This window comes from Podarcis filfolensis (genome assembly GCF_964270895.1).
Source record: "Podarcis filfolensis genome assembly, chromosome: 6".
Taxonomy (NCBI): Eukaryota; Metazoa; Chordata; class Lepidosauria; order Squamata; family Lacertidae; genus Podarcis; species Podarcis filfolensis.
This window is the reverse complement of record NC_139609.1, coordinates 82,893,657-82,913,754: the sequence shown is the minus strand read 5'-3', so window position 1 is coordinate 82,913,754 and position 20,098 is coordinate 82,893,657. Positions and strand designations below refer to the sequence as shown.

The following is a 20,098-nucleotide window of genomic DNA, read 5'->3' as shown; positions in this document are numbered from 1 at the left end:
TACAGAATGCTGCAGTTGTTGGGTGCCTGTTAACCTTACCTATGCCAAAGGAAGTCAGATAGAAGAAACAAAGTAAAATTTACAGTAGTGTCCTCTTCACTATTTAAAGAAGAAATTTACATACACACAGAGAAAAAGAGTTTGCTCAAAATGTACTTGCAGTGATAAAGAAACAACTCAACTTTTGTTAATAACCTTAGTCACTATTCCAAAGCAACCTTGAAAGCTGTTGTTTTGATTGATGAGGTACAACAGCTCAGGCCCAATGCATGGCCTGCTCTAGAAATGTACTGCTCTATCTGACCAAATTGTAAGAGTAAGGAGTAAATTACAGAACTCCATTCTCCTCACCACAGTTGTGACCATTATTTCTCCTACTTGTTGCTCAGTCCCTTTATTCTTGCTGGTCCTCCATTGTTTTTAAATTAATTCTTACACCACTTAAAATGCACTGAATAAATAGGGACACATTTAAAAAAGTACTAGCAGTGCCTTTTTTGATTCACATGCACCAATTTTAAACAGCACCATGCTAGGTTCTCTGCTGCATTGAGAGACACGCACCACCCCATACAGTGATAGCATTTTGTTTTGCTGCACTTTATGTGGCAGTCCAGAGTTCAAATCTCACCCCAGTCATGGTTGTCATCCATCTGTCTCGGGAGACAATGGAAGAGTGCACCATTCGGGGTAAAGTCAAACTGCTGGTGAATTACAGCGTTGTAGAGGATGTAGAGACCAACATGGGAGAGATGTTATACTGCAGCTGGGGCAAATGAAGCCATTCTATTAGACAAACCTCTATCACTCAACCTGAGGACCTCACCTACCATTTAGAAATAATAATGCCAGCCTGCCTTACCGAGATAACGCGAGGCATTTCAAATGCTTAAATATTGTTTTATAACTATTAAATAATATATCAGAGAGCCAGAGGGTTGCAGGTAACGCAGGGGAGATCCACCCCCATGACCTGGATAAGTGACCAATAAGACACTAGTTTTTGGCCTCACAGATGAATAGGGAACATCCCCCCCTGCAACATCTGGGGGGGGGCAACAGTTCCCCACAGCAGGCCTAACTTAAGTCACAAGGGTGTGAGCCTGTGAGAGTGCGGCCCCATGCACAACTCAATGTGCCAGATTCAGGGGTGGGTGGGTGACTGCACATAGTGGGGAGTGGGACAACACTGACCAGTAAATAAATACTGTATAAAACAAATGTATCTGCCTCCCAAAGCTAAACCGAAAGCATTTTTTCTTGGCCTCATAACTTCCTCACTTCCCTTGTTCTTCATCCATGTCTGAAATCTTTGGCCCGCCCCCCCCCAAAACAAACCCACACATTTTCTCTCCAAAACCCTCCTCAAATTTAGGGAGGCGGAAGATAAATAGCATTTTTCTTTGTTTCGGGGTTTTTCTTTATCGCCACGACTAGTCTTGCCTGAGACGTTCCCCACGGCAGGAGCTAAGCGACCTGCAGCCCGCGGAAGCCGACACCACGGTAAATTTTGCTGAATCTTTTAAGGTGCCCCCCACGCACCCAAGGCCCCCTCGTTGTCCCCTGCTCTCACAGACTAGGGAGGAGGGGGGCGTCTCTCTCTCTCTGGAAACTTTATTAAAATGCCCCCCTCTCCGCCCTAGATGAAAGAGCCCCATCACCAACAACTCCTTCTTCTCCTTCCCGCCCTCAGGCCCAACTGCCTTCCTTGGCGCGCGCGCGCGTGTGCCTTGATCTCCTCAGGCAGCGGCGGCCTCATCTCTCGATTCCCTCCTCCGAGCTGTTGGGGCTGAGGCGCCACGAGGGCAAGGGAAGAGCGGAGGAGGCCCCGAGGCGAGGGCTGCGGGGAGGCCGAAGCGCCTTGCCCGCTGCGGGGCGGACGACGAGGCTGGGCCTAGCCGAGTGGGCCGCCATGGCGACAAGCCAGCTCCTCAGCTTGGGCGAGTCACTGTGCAGGGAACTTGCAAGACCACTAAAATAGCCCCTTTCCCTGTGGGATTTTGTGTGCTTGACTATGGCGATTATGGCTCGAGGGTAATTTTTCCTCTCGAAGGTGACTAGCCTTCCCCCCTTTCTCCAGAGGATGTGCCCATGGGCAAACCACTAAACGTTAGGCCGCGCTTTTGTAACCACTGCCCCGGGAGTAAATGCCATTGAACTCAATGGGGTTTTTTATCTGAGTAGACGGGGATAGGACTGTGCTTTAAGGATTCCGCCCCCAGCTTCCATCCAGAGGGATTAAAATAACAGAATTACTGCCTTCAGAGCTGGCACTTTGCATTGGGGAATTGTTATCATCCTCATAATCATTTATTAAATTTGTATTCCGCCCCTTCATCCAAAGATCACAGGGCGGATCGCAATTTCAAAATACAAAATAACACAAAATGTGCAACGAACCAACACACACACACACACCCCTACCTCCCACAAACACCTTTAAAAGACTTTAGAATATTTCTTTCAGCCAAAGGCCCAGGTTATACAGAAACGTTTTTTGCCTGGTGCCTCAATATATGTTATGATCCCAAAATTTTTTTGTTGCTCAAGTGTGTTTGATGAGGAACGAGGCATCTCTGGAAGGAGGTGTTGAGTTATGGGATTAGGGGTTTAGGCCGCAACCTTTAGGCGCATGCACCCACAAATCCCATTGTGTTCTGTAGGTTTGTTTTTTTAAACGTCTTAGTAGTTGTGCCAAGGACTGTTCACTACACAGGGCCTCAGCGGATCTCAGCAAAGCCTTGCGACATGGCAGTGGGTATGGCGCTTAACAGCATCCTAGATAAGTTTTGAAACGGCTTAGTATTTGATTGTTATGGTAATGATGCATTGATTCTCATTTTAGTTGTTCTTTCGTAAGCATATTTACATGGAAAAGTGGCTTGCTTCAAGGAATATTATTAGTTTTAGATTTTATAATTTATGTGTTTTCCATTTGGTTGTGTACTTTTTGATGTGTTTTATTTATTGCTTAAGACTTTTGTTATGTTGGTAACTATGTAAATCTTGTCATGTTGTAAGCCATCTTGAGCACTGCTTTAACTATGAAAAGGGGGCATACAAATAAGATGATGATGATGATGTTTACAATTTAAAATAATTGAGGAGGGCATGTAGACACTTTAAAAAGCATTTTATATGGGAGGGGTCATAATCCTGTCCTGAAATTTTGTAGGGAATTATGGAGAAAACTATGGCAACGGGATGATCATGTGTATGTACTCTTTAATCAGTACAGTGGTACCTCAGGTTACATACGCTTCAGGTTACAGACACTTCAGATTACAGAGTCCGCTAACCCAGAAATAGTACCTCGGGTTAAGAACTTTGCTTCAGGATGAGAACAGAAATCGTGCTTTGGCGGCGCAGTGGCAGCAGGAGGCCCCATTAGCTAAAGTGGTGCTTTAGGTTAAGAACAATTTCAGGTTAAGAACGGACCTCCAGAAAGAATTAAGTTCTTAACCTGAGGTACCACTGTATTTTAGTGTGCGATTGTGTTTTCATGTTCCTCTTTCATTCCTTTTGGAACTAAGGCAGTGTATACATGTTTAATGTAAAGTAAGCAAATGAAATGTCCTTTCATACACATCCTTGCTAAACCCTGGGACATAAAAGGTGGCACATTAATTCATCTCCGCCGTTGAATTGGGGAGGAATCGCCCCCTCCCCAGTAAAAGTGGACAGGTGTGTGCTTGCATACACCTAACTCTTCTCCCACCCATCCCTTTTCAAGACTGGTGGTTTCCAGCAGTGCCCTCATTGCAGCATCTCTCCTCCTCCAATGACTTTTGTTGGGAAATGCCCTCCCTTAACCTTTCTCCCAAATCCTCCTTTTCCCCAAATGGTATCAGGAAGAGAAAAGCCAAAAGGATCAGGTGTGTGTGTGTGTGTGTGTGTGTGTGGCTGTAGCTCACGCAACCAGCCTTAAAAAAAAAAAAGCTAACTCCCAATAGCCCTCCTTCCTCCTCCCACAAGAATCCCTCCTCCCTCTCTTCTTTCTCATTCAAACGCAGCAACTCCTGTTGTGTCAGTTTTTATCTTCTTCCTACCACCACCAACAGCCACCACTAGGCAGAGGAAGATCAGCAGCAGGTAAAAGAAACCTCCCTCCCCCCCTCAAAAAAAGCACCCCATTTTAAAGGTCTCGTCGTTATGCTATATTTCTTCCTCTTTCTTTCCACCCCTCCCACCCACTAAAAGGGAGGAAGATAAATAGATGAGGAAGGGGAAGATTAGCCTCGCTTCCTCTAAACTTCTTGCTGTGTGTGATTTCTGCCTCGTCTCTTCTGGCTTGCAGCCTCTCTCTCCCTTCCTTCTTTCTCTGCCATCCAAGTAGAGGTTTGAAACTTCCATTAGAGACATAGGTATTTGTTTTCAATACTCGATATGTCGATCTTAAGGAGGAGGAGGTGGGGGGAAGAGGAAGCATCTTCTTTGTGAGTCAGGGATGTTCCTGGAGGAAAGGTTTGCAATGTGTTTTGCTCATGGTTTGGGGAGGGGGTGCGCGGGTGGAGGGGGGGGGCTTCAGATTTGCTAATGAAAAGTTTATTGATCCGTTTTTGTCAGTTTCATTTTGAATGCTGCTTCTGCGGAATCTAATCTGCCCCGGGGCGTTGCAGAGTTATTTCTCCCCCACCTCAAATTGTGTGTGTGTGTATACAGTATATATATATATATATATATATATATATATATATATATATGCGTGTGTGTGTGTACACAATTTTTTTTTAAAAAAAGGGGAGTGGAAAAGGAAGAGCTGTGGCTCTTCAACAACAATAGACTTTGCTAGGAGAGGAGGAGAATACAAATTCATTAAAGTGTGTTTGGTGATGTGAACTGACTTCCGTATACTGATACCTTACCTATATATGGGGAGACATTAATTATTGGCTAATCGGCTTCACTTTGGGTGTGTTAGGATTTCTGCAGTTGAAATAAACAAAAACCTATTCGCCAAAAGCAGTCATTCGACACGCAGTCCCGTGTGCCCACTCCTCCCCTCCCCCATTATAATGTATGCTGTGTGTGAATCGCCTTGTGAGTATCAGAATCGAAGTGTTAAAAAGAGTTTCTGAAGTGGTGGCCAGCAAAATTTCGGTCTTGGGTTTCTAGCTTGAAGGGCTTTTGGATGTTCGAATAACTTCGGCATTGTGGTTCAGATGGAGTGTTTGCAAAGGAAAACAAAACGAAAAGGTTCCTTGTGGTTATTTTTTTGTCCTTCCTAAAATGACCTTGAAAGCTAAAATATACACATCGCTTCTGATGGGTGGAAAGGGTGGGGGGGCTGAGGGGCGAGTAGAAGAAAGAATCTAGCATATAGCCAAAAGCAGAAATAGGAACTTAATCATGTAGATGAAGTGAAATCTTTTACAGAAGAATGTGAAAAGGGAAGTTTCTGCATGTAAAGGGAACAGAAGGAAATAACACACTTACAAATATGTCGTGGGGGGGAGAGAAGAGTCATATCATTCTTCACAATGTATTAGGCCTTGAGAAGCTTGCCTGATATGATCAGGAAGGCAGAGAAATAAAACGCCTAACTACACACTGAATAGCAGGCATTGACTTGCTGACCACTTCTGTTGGCAGCTAGGGGCTGGTTTTTTTGTCTGCAAAGGTATCTGAGCACAGTGCTCTTATAACAATGGCTTGCAAATGTTTTCTCTCGCCATGTTTTGTTACACTAAAGGGGGTCTTCTGTAGATTTGGGACTTGAGATGCCTTTTTTTAAAAAAAATGTTATGACTTCATGATTAGTTGTTTTCTGGATCATCATGAAAGGATTGGCTCACATAAGTAGGTTAAACTGCTTTCTTTGGAGGTGGGGGAGGGAAAGTAGGTGGAGTTTGATCCTCTCTTCTCTCCCCCCCCCACTAGTTTTATGTGAATTGATGAGTCAGTATTTAAGATGTGCAATAGGCATGCAAGCTTGTGATGGGACATCAGTTACTTCTTTTTATTAAGAACTCCCACTTGAGCGAATACTAAAATGTATATGTTGCATGGTTAATAAATCTGGGGGTGGGGGAAAGAGAGAGAGAGGAGAATTCCCTTGGTTTTCTTGAAGTGATGCTACTGTTGAGGCTTTATTCAGATAATCATCATGCATAACAAACAGCTGTAGCTGAGAAAATATTTCAGTGGACTATTGATTGATCTGACATACCAAGTTATATTCCCTTCTGCAAAGTTTGAGTCGTTGATTTCAGTTTCATTGTGGTTGTGTGTGCATGCATTGGATTTCTTTTTGTTTTTTGGAGAGAAAGAAGAGTGTTAGCCTGTTTGGAAAAACTTAGCATGTACATACAGCTACTTGATAATAGTGGGTTTTTTTAAAAATATAAAATAAAAATGTATAAGGTTGATTCAATTATGTCTTCATCGCTTTGGAGCTGCTTGAATGACTTGACATGAGATTAGGTGCAACAAAAGAGAAGGCAGGGGAACAACAGCTGCCTTCCAGTTCTGAGGCACTATTGCTCTTAGCAGGAAGGCATTTTATCTTTTAGTGCTGTGTTGTCAGGTTTAAATGTTAAATATTTATATTCCTGTGAAAGGTTGTTAGACTACACTTGTGTGTTAAAAAAAAAAGCACACACAAACCATGCATTTACTAGAGCCTTAAAAAAAACATGGCTTATATTTCTGCCCTTACCACAGCCTGTTTAAGATCTGATGTTAAAATACCAAATCATCCCAACTTTTAGCTCAACTTATTTTTTGGCTCTGAAAAGAGCCACCACTAGTTTGTACTTGCTTGGCTGCTGTGTGGTAAGAACTTTTTAAGGTGTGGCTTTAATGGCAGCTGACGATTCTTGCTGAGAAACAAGTCTTATTTTTGGTACGTGTCTCTATGGAAATTCTATGTGAGGCAAAATTGCAACATTGAATGTCCCTTTTAAAGGGGAAAAAAAGATTTTATATTGTCCACTGAATAGCTCTTCCTTAAAGGAAATAAAGACCAGTACTGAAAACTTCCTCCCAAGTTACATATACAGCATACATATTTTAAAGTATGGGTGTCTTTTCTATAAAGTTTCAACATAAATAACTTTTTCATGACCTATAGATGTTGGGGTTTTCTGATTGGTGTTGTTGTTCCAAACCACAGCATGTCTTATAATGGTAACCCATTTTAGAGTAGATGGGAAGCCATTTCCTGGATTTGTTTTAATTAAGCAGTGTTATTTATAAATTTGTGGTTCTTAAAAAGTGCCATAGCAAAGGGAGGCTATATTTATAGGGGTTTTAAGAGGATTGCTACTGACTCCTTCAAGAGAAATTGCATTAGATTCCAGATGGAGAGCTACTGGGTAGCTTGGAATATCTCCTTTGTTTTGGTGGAGACTGGCAAGGCGAGGGGGTGGCGATATGACTGGAAAAAAGGTACTCTGCACTATTCTTTCACATTTGTTTGTTTCATTTAGGGCTTATTTGAAAAACTCTCTGCCTCTCAAACACTTAGCTGCATTACTTAAGAGTGTTGCTATACTTTGCATCAGTGAAATTGCACGGTTGAAGATTTTATTTGCCTCCTATATGTACAAGATCAAAGTGAAAAGCACGTCCCTGATCCTAATCATGTTGCTTGAAAGTAAGTCCTACTGCTATTAGTGTGATATAATTCCAAGCAGTATGTTCAGCATCAAAGTGCAAATTATTGCATGTTTGCTTGGAAAAATAGTTGAAAATGAAATTACAGATCTCATTTGACTTTCAGTATGGTAGCAGCTGTGTAAAACTGAGACTTTGTAATTAGGCTTTTATAGGCCAGGGAAGTACTGTAGTGATAAATATGGCCTAGTTTTAAAAATATCTAAAAGAGAAAATTCTCACTACTTCTATGCCAGGTATGGCGAAATGTTATTCATACCACACACAAAAAAACACACTCTATTGGCGAATGAAGGACTTCTTTCAGCTCTTTACCTGTAGTTAAAATGACTAAGCTTTCCTATCTTTAGGCAAATTTGAAAGAGAAGCTTGACCTTTGAGTTTACTTGCTTCCACAGAGATTCAGATGATTAAATAAGTAAGGCTATTGGACTGTCATTTACTTATTTATCTCATGTCATCCTTTCCAGTTCAACCTACTATTTAAATGTAGAAAATCAGCAAAATTTCTGCCACAGCAGGGCTGCCATTACTAAGCTTACAAGCCCTCCTTTATTCTCATTCTCTTGATTAGAACATCAGGAGTCCAATACAATTGCCCCCCTTCACATAATTACATTTGCTACGCCTTTGGCATAAAAGATATTCATTCATTATGAACACTTTTTGAGCATTTTTAATGACACTCAAATCTGTGTAAGGCTCCAGCAAATAAAAATTAGCAGATGAATAATACAGAAAAGTATAAAAAGGTTGGATCCTATCACTGGAGATTTGTAACCACTTACAGTATTTGAATTGGGGAAAACATGTTTGTATAACGTCTTGTGTAATCAAGTTTTTGGACCTTAGAAATTGGGTGAGTAATCTGTGCAGCTTGTGTGTGTAAATGTGGATTAACAATTGTAAATTTAAGTTTACTAGCCCAAAGTTAGTGAGCTGGTAGCATTTATATTCTTGTTCCCAATCTGGGGCAAACATGTGGTGGTTCTTTAAAAGTATGTTTTGTAGTTTATCAGTAGTTAGCTGAATTCTTGGTTTAACCTTTTTAAAATTGGTTCATAATAAAGTTAAATAATGTTTTGCTCTAAGCAAGGAATCCTTGGGTCTGTTCAAGAATTAGAAGAATTCCACAAGTAGGAATTTTCTCCTTTTCTCAACCTCCTGAACTGTTCACATCAACTATATCAGCAGCTTTAATTAGCATCCTTGAATGACATAGCAAAAGAGGTTAGTAAATAGCATTTTGTGTTGCCTGTTTGTGTATGTTAGAAAAGTAAGGGGGTAGCACATAAATTGGCTCATGAGGGCATTCCACTTTTGGGGAAACAATTTCTGGCACTTTGGATAATATGACAAATTCCTTTTTGCCAGATGAGCCTCTTAGTCAGTTGGGTTGATCAAAAGGACCTCACATTCTCCACTTTAAATATTGAAAATAACAGTCCAGGTTTAGAAAGCATAGATCAGGTCAGCAACCTTTTTTCAGCCGTGGGCCGGTCCACCGTCCCTCAGACCATGTGGTGGGCCGAACTATATTTTGGAAAAGAAAAAAAAAGAACGAATTTCTATGCCCCACAAATAACCCAGAGATGCATATTAAATAAAAGCACACATTCTACTCATGTAAAAACACCAGGCAGGCCCCACAAATAGCCCACAGATGCATTTTAAATAAAAGGGCACATTCTACTCGTGTAAAAACACGCTGATTCCCGGACTGTCCGCGGGCCGGATTGAGAAGGCGATTGGGCCGCATCTGGCCCCCGGGCCTTAGGTTGCCTACCCCTGGCACAGATCTTGCATCTGATATATATTTAGGTTGCAATGCTATGCACACTTACATAGGAACAACACTTACATACCTGTGAATTCCATTTAATACAGTGGAGTACACATGCATAGGATTGTGCTGTTAGGAGTCTTCTGGTTTTGCTTCAGACACATTGGCTTGGTGTCCAGTAAACATTAAATGTAGGATTGTCTTCCTAAAAAGAAACAGAGATCTCCAGAGTAGGTAAAGGGACCCCTGACAATTAAGTCCAGTCACGAACAACTTGGGGGTTGTGGCGCTCATCTCGCTTTACAGGCCGAGGGAGACGGCATTTGTCCGCTTCCGCAGACAGTTTTTCCGGGTCATGTGGCCAGCATGACTAAGCTGCTTCTGGTGAAACCAGATCAGTGCACGGAAATGCCGTTTACCTTCCCGCCGGAGTGGTACCTATTTATCTACTGGCACTTTGACGTGCTTTCGAATTGCTAGGTTGGCAGGAGCTGGGACCGGGGGTTTGAACCACCGACCTTTCGATCGGGAAGCCCAAGCGGCACAGTGGTTTAACCCACAGAGCCACTAAATCTAGGGCAGGGACAATGACTTGTTTCCTCCCCAATACTAGATATCAGAGAAGACAACATTTAGTTCTTTGATACAGTTTTATTATGTAAACATCTACTCTGAAAGCAAATTAGCATGTGATTTTCCTTACTGGTGAATACATTTTGCTTGTAGGTGTCACAATTAAACTGTAGGAAAGGTACTTGGAATAAAACAAAACTTGTTGCAACATATTTTCACATGATCCTCAAATGCATTTGAATGGAGTAAATAATTTTACCCATTGGGAAATCTTTGGCCTATACTTTCAAGGATTATTGGGCTCCTGAGCTGCACAGATGCCGTGAAGTGATCATATTCTTGCTTGTTTAACTAAATATAATTTTTGTTCTTATTAAGGCCGAGTGATTGTAATTATATAACTTGAAATCATGCTGCTTGATAAGTTGATTACAGCATATGCTGGGTAAGTCAGGGTTGGTGACTATTTTAACAAATGTTGGTTGTTTGGTCAAAAAACACAAATACCAACCATTGCCTTCTTAAAGGTAAAGGGACCCCTGACCATTAGGTCCAGTCGTGGACGACTCTAGGGTTGTGGCACTCATCTTGCTTTACTGGCCGAGGGAGCAGGTGTACAGCATGTGGCCAGCATGACTAAGCTGCTTCTGGTGAACTAGAGCAGCGCACAGAAATGCTGTTTACCTTCCCGCCGGAGCGGTACCTATTTATCTACTTGCACTGTGTGCTTTCGAACTGTTAGGTTGGCAGGAGCAGGGACCGAACAACGGGAGCTCACCCCATTGCGGGGATTCAAACTGCCAACCTTCCGATTGGCAAGCTCTAGGCTCTGTGGTTTAAACCACAGCACCAAGCTCAATTATGTCTCGTGTATTGTTAAATTGGTCATAGTGATCTTTACAAAGAAGAAACCAGCTGTATTGCTAAATATTAGTTGTACTGCAATGATGTTTAGGTTGTGAATTATAAACACCTGGGAGTTACTTCCATGTACCTTCCTTTTTTTTCTTTTTTCTTTAGTAAAACCTTGGCAATAGGTTTAGTTTTTATTTGAAGAGTTGCAGCTAATCAGAATAGCAATAATCTTTCAGAGCTGTGGTTAATCATAGAAATTGTTCTATATTAGTCCATGATTTCTATAGAACTGGTTAATTTGGGTTATATGTCGGCCATGAACAAGTATGACTCTGTGCTTGCTAGGGTGAGATAGAAGAAACTTGAGAGTATAAATATTCAGAAGGAAGAGTTCGGTGTGTCTTGATTTTATAGCTACAATATTTCTGTGCTTACTGCATTCTGCAGTCAGCACAAAATGGTAGAAATTCCTAGGTGTCATATAATGTGCGAATGTTTGAAGTGGCACACTCAAAGACACACTCTTATCAGCTAGAGGCCCGCATGATGAATGTTCTGCTGGAGTGTATCTCTTCAGACTGCAGGTGGGGGAATCAAATGGTTGAATCTTTTCTCCATGTATAAAAAGTTTGCTAGCTTTTGTAGCTGTAGGGAGCTACATTCTCTTACATTAAAGTTGCAGGCGAAGTGTTCAAACTACAGGTGAAGTATTCAAACATTTTATTTTCCCACCTGCAGTGTGATGTAGTATAATTTAGCAGCAGATTATTTGGGGGGGGGCCCTTCTGATCAGTTGACTCTTAATGAAAACTCATTTATTGGCTACAGTCTATCAGGCCCACTGAAGCATTGACTCTGAGACAGTTCACACATTCAGATGAATAAAGTGGAATGAAACTCTGGGAATTAACCAGTTCTTCCTGCAGGTGTTGCATCATGTGTTTATATGCTGCCCATATTAAACAAAATTAAACACATCCCAGTATATGGAAAGCAGCAAGAAGTTGGTGTTTCATTCCTTTTCAGTTCATTCTGAGGAACATTTGAATGTACAATACTGTCCAGAGTTTAAAATGGTACAGTCCGAGTAACTTTGTGCCATGCAATTTATTTTGACTATGTTGTAAACTGGTTTGGCAAAACACAGATAAGGCCAAACACAAATTCTTACAGCTTTTCTACCTTAAGTGATGTAGGGCTGGTAGCAATATCAAAATCTGGTATTTTATACATGGTAGGCCTTAAATAGTAATGGCAGTAGTAGTAGGATTTCTTGCTGCAATATTACACACAGCATCAGAAAGAAATTAGATACTATTTGCCAGTTTGGGGTTTCTTTAAAATCCTTTTCACCATTGAGAGCCTTAAATACTGGGCTGAATCATCTAAAAGTTGATACCCTGCAATAAATCGATACAAATAATTTTTAGTACTTAATCCAATACTTATGAGACATAGGATAGCTGCACATTATCACCATGGAGGTATTTGATTATACTGTAGAATTATTCTTGGTAGGCTAAAGCTTGATCTTAATATTATTAAAATAAAATTGCTTTATAAAGTGAGGTGTTGGAATTAGATTAACCTTTTATAAGCAGTATTTTAAGGAAATTCAGAGAGTCTGAGAACTTTTTTGAGGACATAGAAATGTTTAAGTGCTGCCTGCTCCTATATAAGAATGAGAACCCCTAACATAAGGAAACTAAAGAACACTGGGCATTTACCAGGACCCATGCTAGTAAGTCTTCAAATGGGAGCCAGCCTGCATTCCACCCTGCTTCTGCCAACCCTGTAGCATTTACATATAAAGGATTACCAAATACTAAACATTCCCCGTCACTTCAGTAGATATTGTTTTTCCTAGACTAAGGTACTTTTAAAAAGCACCCCTTTCAAGGCTGAAGTATTTTAATGGTAGGTCTTAATATTTTCACACATAATGTATCTTATCCAAATGCAGAACTCTTTAGCCTAGGCTTCAATTCTCTCAAATATGCTAATCCATACACCTAACAAAAGGCAGATACAAAAAGACAGAAGGAGTGTTTCAGCTGTTTTGTTTCTGCTCTGGGTCAGGCTGACAGAACTAATTGGTCCCTACTCTGTATGTGCTGGAACTTCCAGTACTAATTAGAATGTGTTTAGTGTCTTGTTGGACACAGGTATCTCCATCCCAAAGATACTCCAGTGTTCTTCTGTCTCAAACTTCAGATGGGAACATAGAAAGGGATTAATAAAGGATATGGGGGATAAGATATTTTTTTTAGAGATGTCTGGCAATTCTTAGGCACATTACATGCCATGAATATTTTTCCATTGTTAACTGGAAGCTACTGCCTGTTTGCTGGTTTTAGTGAGATGTGTTGGTGATTCTTTGGATTGCAACCTCTTTCTTTCAATTGGGCTAGTCCTAGTGGGATTTTGGTTCCCTCTCTGTCAAATAACAGGCCCTTGAGATATATCTCAAAATTAATTTCTGTAATTTTGCATCAGCATTAAAAGTAGTTTGCCAAGCGGCCAGAGGCTGCCCTTCTAGAAACATCAATCCCCAAACCCCTTGGGCATGTGAAGCAAACTGAGTGACTTCTTTGAATCCTGACCACTACACTAAAAAGCATGAATGTGCCAGACAGCTGTGATACTGTGTAGATTGAATTGGCTCAAGTGGTGGTAATACTTGTAGAAATAATTCATTTAAAATGTTTGCATTTAGCCAAATGGTGTGTGTAGTAGAGGGAGCAACAGCAGTGCTCCTTTCTGTGGCTACTGGGAGGGTTGACTGCCTGGGGAGAGATTCTCAAAATCCTACTTTACGACACCTTCCCATGGACCATATGATTGTGCCCGCAATATGTTACAGCAAAAAAAAAAAAGGCCCTTTCCAGTTCTGATACCCTTATGGAACTTGTGTATGGAGATGTACATTGGCAACCTATTAACATGTAAAATGTTCTTGTGGCAAAACCTGAAAATGTCCTTAAGTACCAGCATTTACTCTTTTATGGACATGCTTAGTAAAGAAAAGGAATGTAGCTTTTTCTAATGAAGGCAGTCAACAATTGATACAAAATATGTGACTCTCAACTGGCTGTAGCTGCTCATGGCTGTAAAATCTGTGCCTGTAGTGATACATGACTATTCTAGCTTACTTGTAAGATCAGTGCATTTTAAAATAATGTTGATGCTAAAACTATGCAGCTGTTGGAAACATTTACATGGGAGTTAGGGTCAAATGCCCAAACTTCTAGATTATTTTATTTTGATCTCTTCTGCAGCTGAAACAATATCTAGGAAGTTCTTTTTCTCACAAAATAGTTATGCTTTGTGTCCTACTGATTTTAATCTTTTGAATCAAGTATACTTTGTTTCCTATGCATACACAGGAGTTAAATAGTTCCAGCATATATTCCATAAATAAAGCGTAGGCTGTAATACACAAAGTCCAATTTAAATGTTTCTCCCTTTTATGTGTGTATATTTAAAGATACCTTCTCTGAATGATGGATCCTACCTACAATCTAGGTATGTTATTATATAAAATATTAGGTTGATAAAATGGAATGAAAACTTTCAGTTGGTTTATAAACTTCTACTTCAAGTGGTTTTTCAAATGTTCTCTGATACCATTACCCAGAAATAGATCTTATAAAATTATATGATGATATGAAGATTCTTAGTTTCTCTTCTATAAGAAGAAACTCAATCTGATTACTAATCAGGTCTTTAAAAATTGTAGCATCTCAAATTTAAACAGGAATTTGAATAGATGATCGTTTGTGCTCATCCAGTGCAGAGTGCAAAATAGATTATCAGTTTGCATTTGTTGTCTCATTTTTGTCTGGAACACCAAGAATTTTGAATGAGCTGTGTGAAGTTGTTGTGCTGTGCCTTGCAATTTGGCTACCTTTTTACAAATGCCTCTTAATTGGTCTTGGAGTTTGTTTAATAAGAGCCTTAATACACAGCAGAGTTGAGTGTTGGACTAATGTGATGAGTTTTCCCAACTGACATTCTTTATCTACACAGTTGAACTTTTAATTAAACATCTGAATTCATACAGATACCTGCTCTGTTCACACATGGCATCTCAGTGAGTCAGCACCTGTACAGAAGCCACCCAGAACTTGGAGTGTTGGCTGCTGCCTACTCACTCCAAAGTAGCCTCATCTTTTCTTACTGAGAAGCACAAGGGAGTTGTGTTCCAGCTATTTTGCTTTCTGAAGCCAGCTGCTTTGCTTGCTGTTCATTCAGGAGCCAACAGGGAAGGAAAATGGTCAGGAGGCAACTTCCTTGTTCCTTTTTTATGAAAAAGTGAAGCCCTACAAGAATGCCATTGTTCTTCCTCCACTGTTGCAGGTAGTATGCAACTAAACACCTGTTGCTAGGAATCACAAGTGGGAGAATTCAGATTCTGCTTGCAGGTTTCCCATTGTCATCTGGTTGGCCTTTATAAGAACAGGATGTTGCACTAAATGGCCTTGGTCTGGAAGGCTGAAACAGAGTGTTTGGCTTAAAGGCTGTCGTGTGAAGAGAGTATAGAGAGGTAAAGCATATTTCCTCATTAAACTGAAGCAACAGTAAAATGTAAAACTGCTGTTAAAGCTTATTATTCTTGCAAGATGCATTGTGGTGTAAAGGTCCCTTAACACTTAAACAGGGAAATTGGAAGTGCTGCAATGCCAGGTCAGAATTAAGCTACACTATAGAAATGCAGTCTGGTCTGTAGAACTCTCTCAAACAGAAGTGGTCTGTAATAACATACATTGGTTATGTTTTATGAAGGTACCACAGATTCACTTCTCTTTTCACAAAATACCCTATATTAAAAGCCTTCTAGCAATTGGACAATTATGTTAATAAAAGGTATATCTTCATATACTGTATGTATAATTTTTAACAACCAGATAATGAGAAAATAGATTTGAATACTGTCAAGTAGAATTTAAAATTCGTAAGGTATTTTTGATCTTTCTGTCCTTCCCCCTGCCCTACAAATGGTAGACATGAGATTACACAGAGGACTTTCAGGCTTAATTATTCAACAAAAAGAAGCACACAGAGGTCTGTTCAGCTATCGGAGAAATATGAGCAATGTAGTTTTGCATTTAGCTTAAGATTTAAGGGCCTACTGACATGAATGGTTTCTAAGGTAATGCCTGTAAACACAATTATATTGTTCACAAAGAAAAGTCAGTTGACTGGTGTACAGAGAGAAAATATAGCACACATCTGCCAATGTTTGTTGGACTTAAGTAACAAAAAACAAAACAAAAAACAGCCATTATCCTTGTTGGATGAAGTAATTAAGAAAATATTGATATTTTTCATTACTAGGATTTGCTGGTAGCTTTTCAAATACATGATGAATTTAATGTGCGGTTATCACAGGACAGACATAAATTCAATATATGAAAGTGTTTCTGTTAGTTATGAAGTCAAGGGAAATCTATACAAAACAAGAATTAGCTGTTGGACAGGATTGCTGTAGCTACATGTCTGAAAACCACTAGGAATGATTGGTTCCCTGTGAGGAAAAAGGAGCAGTTCAAACTGCTTTTTTTAAAGCTGCATGTGATACATACTACATTTTATGTATGAGCACAAATGTGTATTACATAGGAGTTTAATTGACAGGAATAGGCATGATCCTGTGCCTTGTGTGCACACAGGAAAATTGTATGATGAAAATGGGGTAGTGAAACTTTTTTCAAAACTATATCCATTCTAGCTAGTTGAATAGCACCTTTAAAAAACACACACACACATTTATGGGCATCATACAGTGAGTTGGGCATGGAAACTTTTCAGTTTGGGCTATGATCCCAAGGCTGACCCTGTAATGTAGAAAAAGCTCACATAGGTAGGTTAAGTGGGTCCAGAAATCCAGATGTCATGTCTGCATGGGCAACTCATCATACCCCCATCATTCCTTTCCATCTGCTCACCCACCCTCTCTTGTGTATTTCCTAGAACGCATTAGTTTCTATTGTTCTCCAAAGCATGGTGTAAAGTGAAAGGAAAGACCCTTCCCCTCCCCTATACGTGCCAAAGGCCTTTGTGTGGGGGTTGGAGGCTCCTGCAGTACTGGAATTTAGGTTATAGAGAGGAAGATGCAGTGCTGATCTCTCTTGCTGCTTCTGCCACTTCCCATCATGAAGTGATGTGAACTTCAGTGGGCCTTGATTCCCAGTGATAGGCAAACTCTTTCCTAACTTGAAAGACATACAGTATACTGTAGTTTTAAATACGTTAACTCAAACTCTCTAGTTTTAAAAAGGAACAATTTAACTTATCTGCATGGTGATGGTGGTTTGGCACTGTTGCCTTTAGAGAAATAAAGTTCTGTAACTTTTCATGGGTGAATTTTCAACAAAATGAGGAAAGAAGATGATCCAAATTTGTCCTAATTGTGGTTTTCTGGACACAGATTTTTTTTTTTAAAAAAGTTACAGTCTTGTGCCTTATTTTGTATAAAGTCTGCATTGTAGACTGTTCTGTTTCCAAATATAGATTGACATCTCCCATTGGTTTCTGTCATTCTCCAAAGCCTGTTTACTGTGCTTAAAGTGAACACTGGATCTTGAAGCTACAAGAAATTCTCATGTTGATTTATTTTCTATGGTCAGTTTTCAGTACAGTCAGTGGTATGCTTGGGTGTCATTTCCGCATAAAAAGCTCAGTTCCTGCTCCTAAAAGCTTCCTGTCTGATCATTTCATTTGTCATATCTTCCCTTATGACTTGTCATCTGCTCGGTGTTAAAATGAAGTGGTTTACACCAGAAGCGGTTTAGTCCTTGCTGGCCACATGACCTGGAAAGCTGTCTACGGACAAACACCGGTTCCCTCGACCTGAAAGCGAGATGATCCGCAAACCCATAGTCACCTTTGACTGGACTTAACCATCCAGGGGTCCTCTACCTTTAACTTTACTAAATGTAGTGTGTGTACATGTGCCAATTTTGGAAGTGGCAATTTGGTGTTAAAGGGCTTTGGCTTTTCATGCTGACTTCTTTGTTTGCAAGAATGGAGCTTCTGAACCCTAGAGTTACATCCAGTACCCCATGTGGAAAATCTGATCAAGGATTTATGAGTTGTGGGTTCAGAAGACACTGAAATGAGTTGTGAAACTCCAGGTGCCTAGGGTGTTGCTTCTGTATTAACTAGAACATTTGGATTTCAAACCACAAGGAATTTGTGGTGTGCCTGCATGTTTGGCGAGGTCATTTTAGATTTGGAAATGGTTGCAGTGTCTACCATTTTTTAATACAGTACTGACAAATAAATTCTAGCTGCAGTGGGATCCATGGAGCTGAAAGCGAAGAGACATTACATCTAGAATAGGCATCAAGCATGTAATGGAAGGATGGGGAACCTAGGTTCTTCAAGGGGTTACAGGACTACAACTTCATTCCTCAATCCATGTCAATCTTGGTAGACATAATGCTATTGACAAGTGACATCTCTTGGTTTAATCAAAAGAACCGATGTGGTGGTGTGCTTAGAAATGTTTGACTAGGACTTGGGAGTCATGGGTTCAGATCCCCTGTCAAGTCATGAAACTCACTCTTGACTTGGGTCAAATCTCCTATCCTAACAGGGTTGTTGTGAGGATGAAGTGAGGGTGGAAGAACTAAGTGCCTTGAGCTCCTTGGAGGAAATGTGTTATATAAATGTAGCATTTCTTATTAATATGTTTTGGATTGTGAGTGAAGGCATAAGCCTGGTACGCTTGGAGGGAATGCATTGTGTAGTGTGGTTGCACATTGTGGTGTCTACACCAGTCCTGTGTCGGCATTGCACTTCATTTAACAAAGTTTTTATACTGCTTAACTGTAAATAACATATTTAAGTGGTTTACAAAGAATATGAAACACAGAAGTGGAAGGGACCATGGCGGTCATCTAGTCCAACCCCTGTCAATTGGGGAGTGCGGGTGCTTTTTAAAGTAACACAAAACTCTCCTCCCCCCATCTTGGAGAGGAATAGAAAGCTGAACCGTGTATAAATACTAGTAAATAGGGATAAAATTGTTCCCTGTTAAATGGCATATGCTGGTGTATTGTGGTGACTGACTTGGGGAAAAGCTGGTAGTCTTCTGTTCAATCATTATGAACTCATTAGGTGGACTCCAGGAAGACACTCTTTCCAACCTCTGCCCCCCCACTCTCACCATTTTATTTGCTTTTATAGTTGCAACCTTTGTGTGGTATACACCCCCTTTTTTATACAAAAGTAGTTTATAAATATTTAAATACATTATTAAATGGCGATAATAATACTGACCCATCTTATAGGGTTATTTAGACAAGAATTAAGCCGAAGTACTTTGAAATGCCGTTTTATTTCTGCCAAAATGCAGCCCTGTACAACTTGTTGAGCTTTGTTTTCTTTTCTTTTTTTAAATCAGAAATAAGTGTGCCTTGAAAGCTGGATTACCAGGTCTACTGGACCAATGAAATTAGAATAATTTTTTATTCTACTTGCTTCTCAATTGAGATTTAAACATGTTATTGCTTAGAATGGATCACCAAAATGCAGCTGCTCAGAAGAGTTTTATTTTAGGGCTAATGTAGTCTTAATCTCTTATCTGGTAGGTCTGCTGCTGATGGTGCTGTTAAGTAATCCAAAGGGTAGGAACTCCATTTGCTGAGTTGGCTGCCTGCTGAAGTAGCAGCAGACAGTGTAGCTTCAAAATGGCTGCCAGATGGGCACTATCCACAGCAGATGTTGCATATAGTCATGAATAAGAGCTTTACTCACACTTTAAATTAATATTAAAAGTTCAACCATTTTTGCAAGGTGAGGGCTCGTATAAAACAATCCAAATTGTTTGGATGCAATACAGTGGAATGTAATTCTGCTTCACCTGACTTTTTCAGCCAGAATGGAAATGTAGATTTAGGATTTTGGAGGCGAAAGAACTTTAGTAACAATCCTGACCAGATTTCTTTCACTGAAGCAGCTTCCTCCATATGAATATAAAAGCATGATGTGAGTATTAACAGTAACTCCCTAGGGCAGGTTCCTCGCAGAAATTAGTAACTTCCTTTGACAGTTGCATCATTTTAAAGATAACTATGTATTGAAATCTGAATTCAATAGCTGTGTTATACTTACTTAATTGTGGAATACGCAGAATTGTTTTTTAGACTTGCCTGGGCAAACTGTTAGCTGTAGTTGCAGTTTTTAAATGAATTCTAGGAAGAATAATGTTGTTTGGACTAAATGTGTGTGTTTTGCAATAATTTTAAAAGGGAGAAGTCACTT

General features: G+C 40.1%; 1 protein-coding gene across 6 annotated transcripts in view; it reads left to right on the top strand.

Moving 5' to 3' along the window:
- Nucleotides 1-1,796: 1,796 nt before the first annotated feature.
- Nucleotides 1,797-20,098, top strand: part of ZNF217 (zinc finger protein 217) — a 32,925-nt gene continuing 14,623 nt past the window's right edge. Inside the window, exons 1-2 of one of the 6 annotated variants that reach the window (XM_083618442.1) lie at nt 2,235-2,758; nt 19,711-19,822. The gene's annotated coding sequence lies outside the window, so the exon portion shown is untranslated. Of the gene's footprint in view, nt 2,759-3,994; nt 4,093-4,215; nt 4,365-19,480; nt 19,823-20,098 lie in introns of those variants that run through there. The other 5 variants (XM_083618444.1, XM_083618446.1, XM_083618441.1 and 2 more) reach the window with 5 other exon arrangements.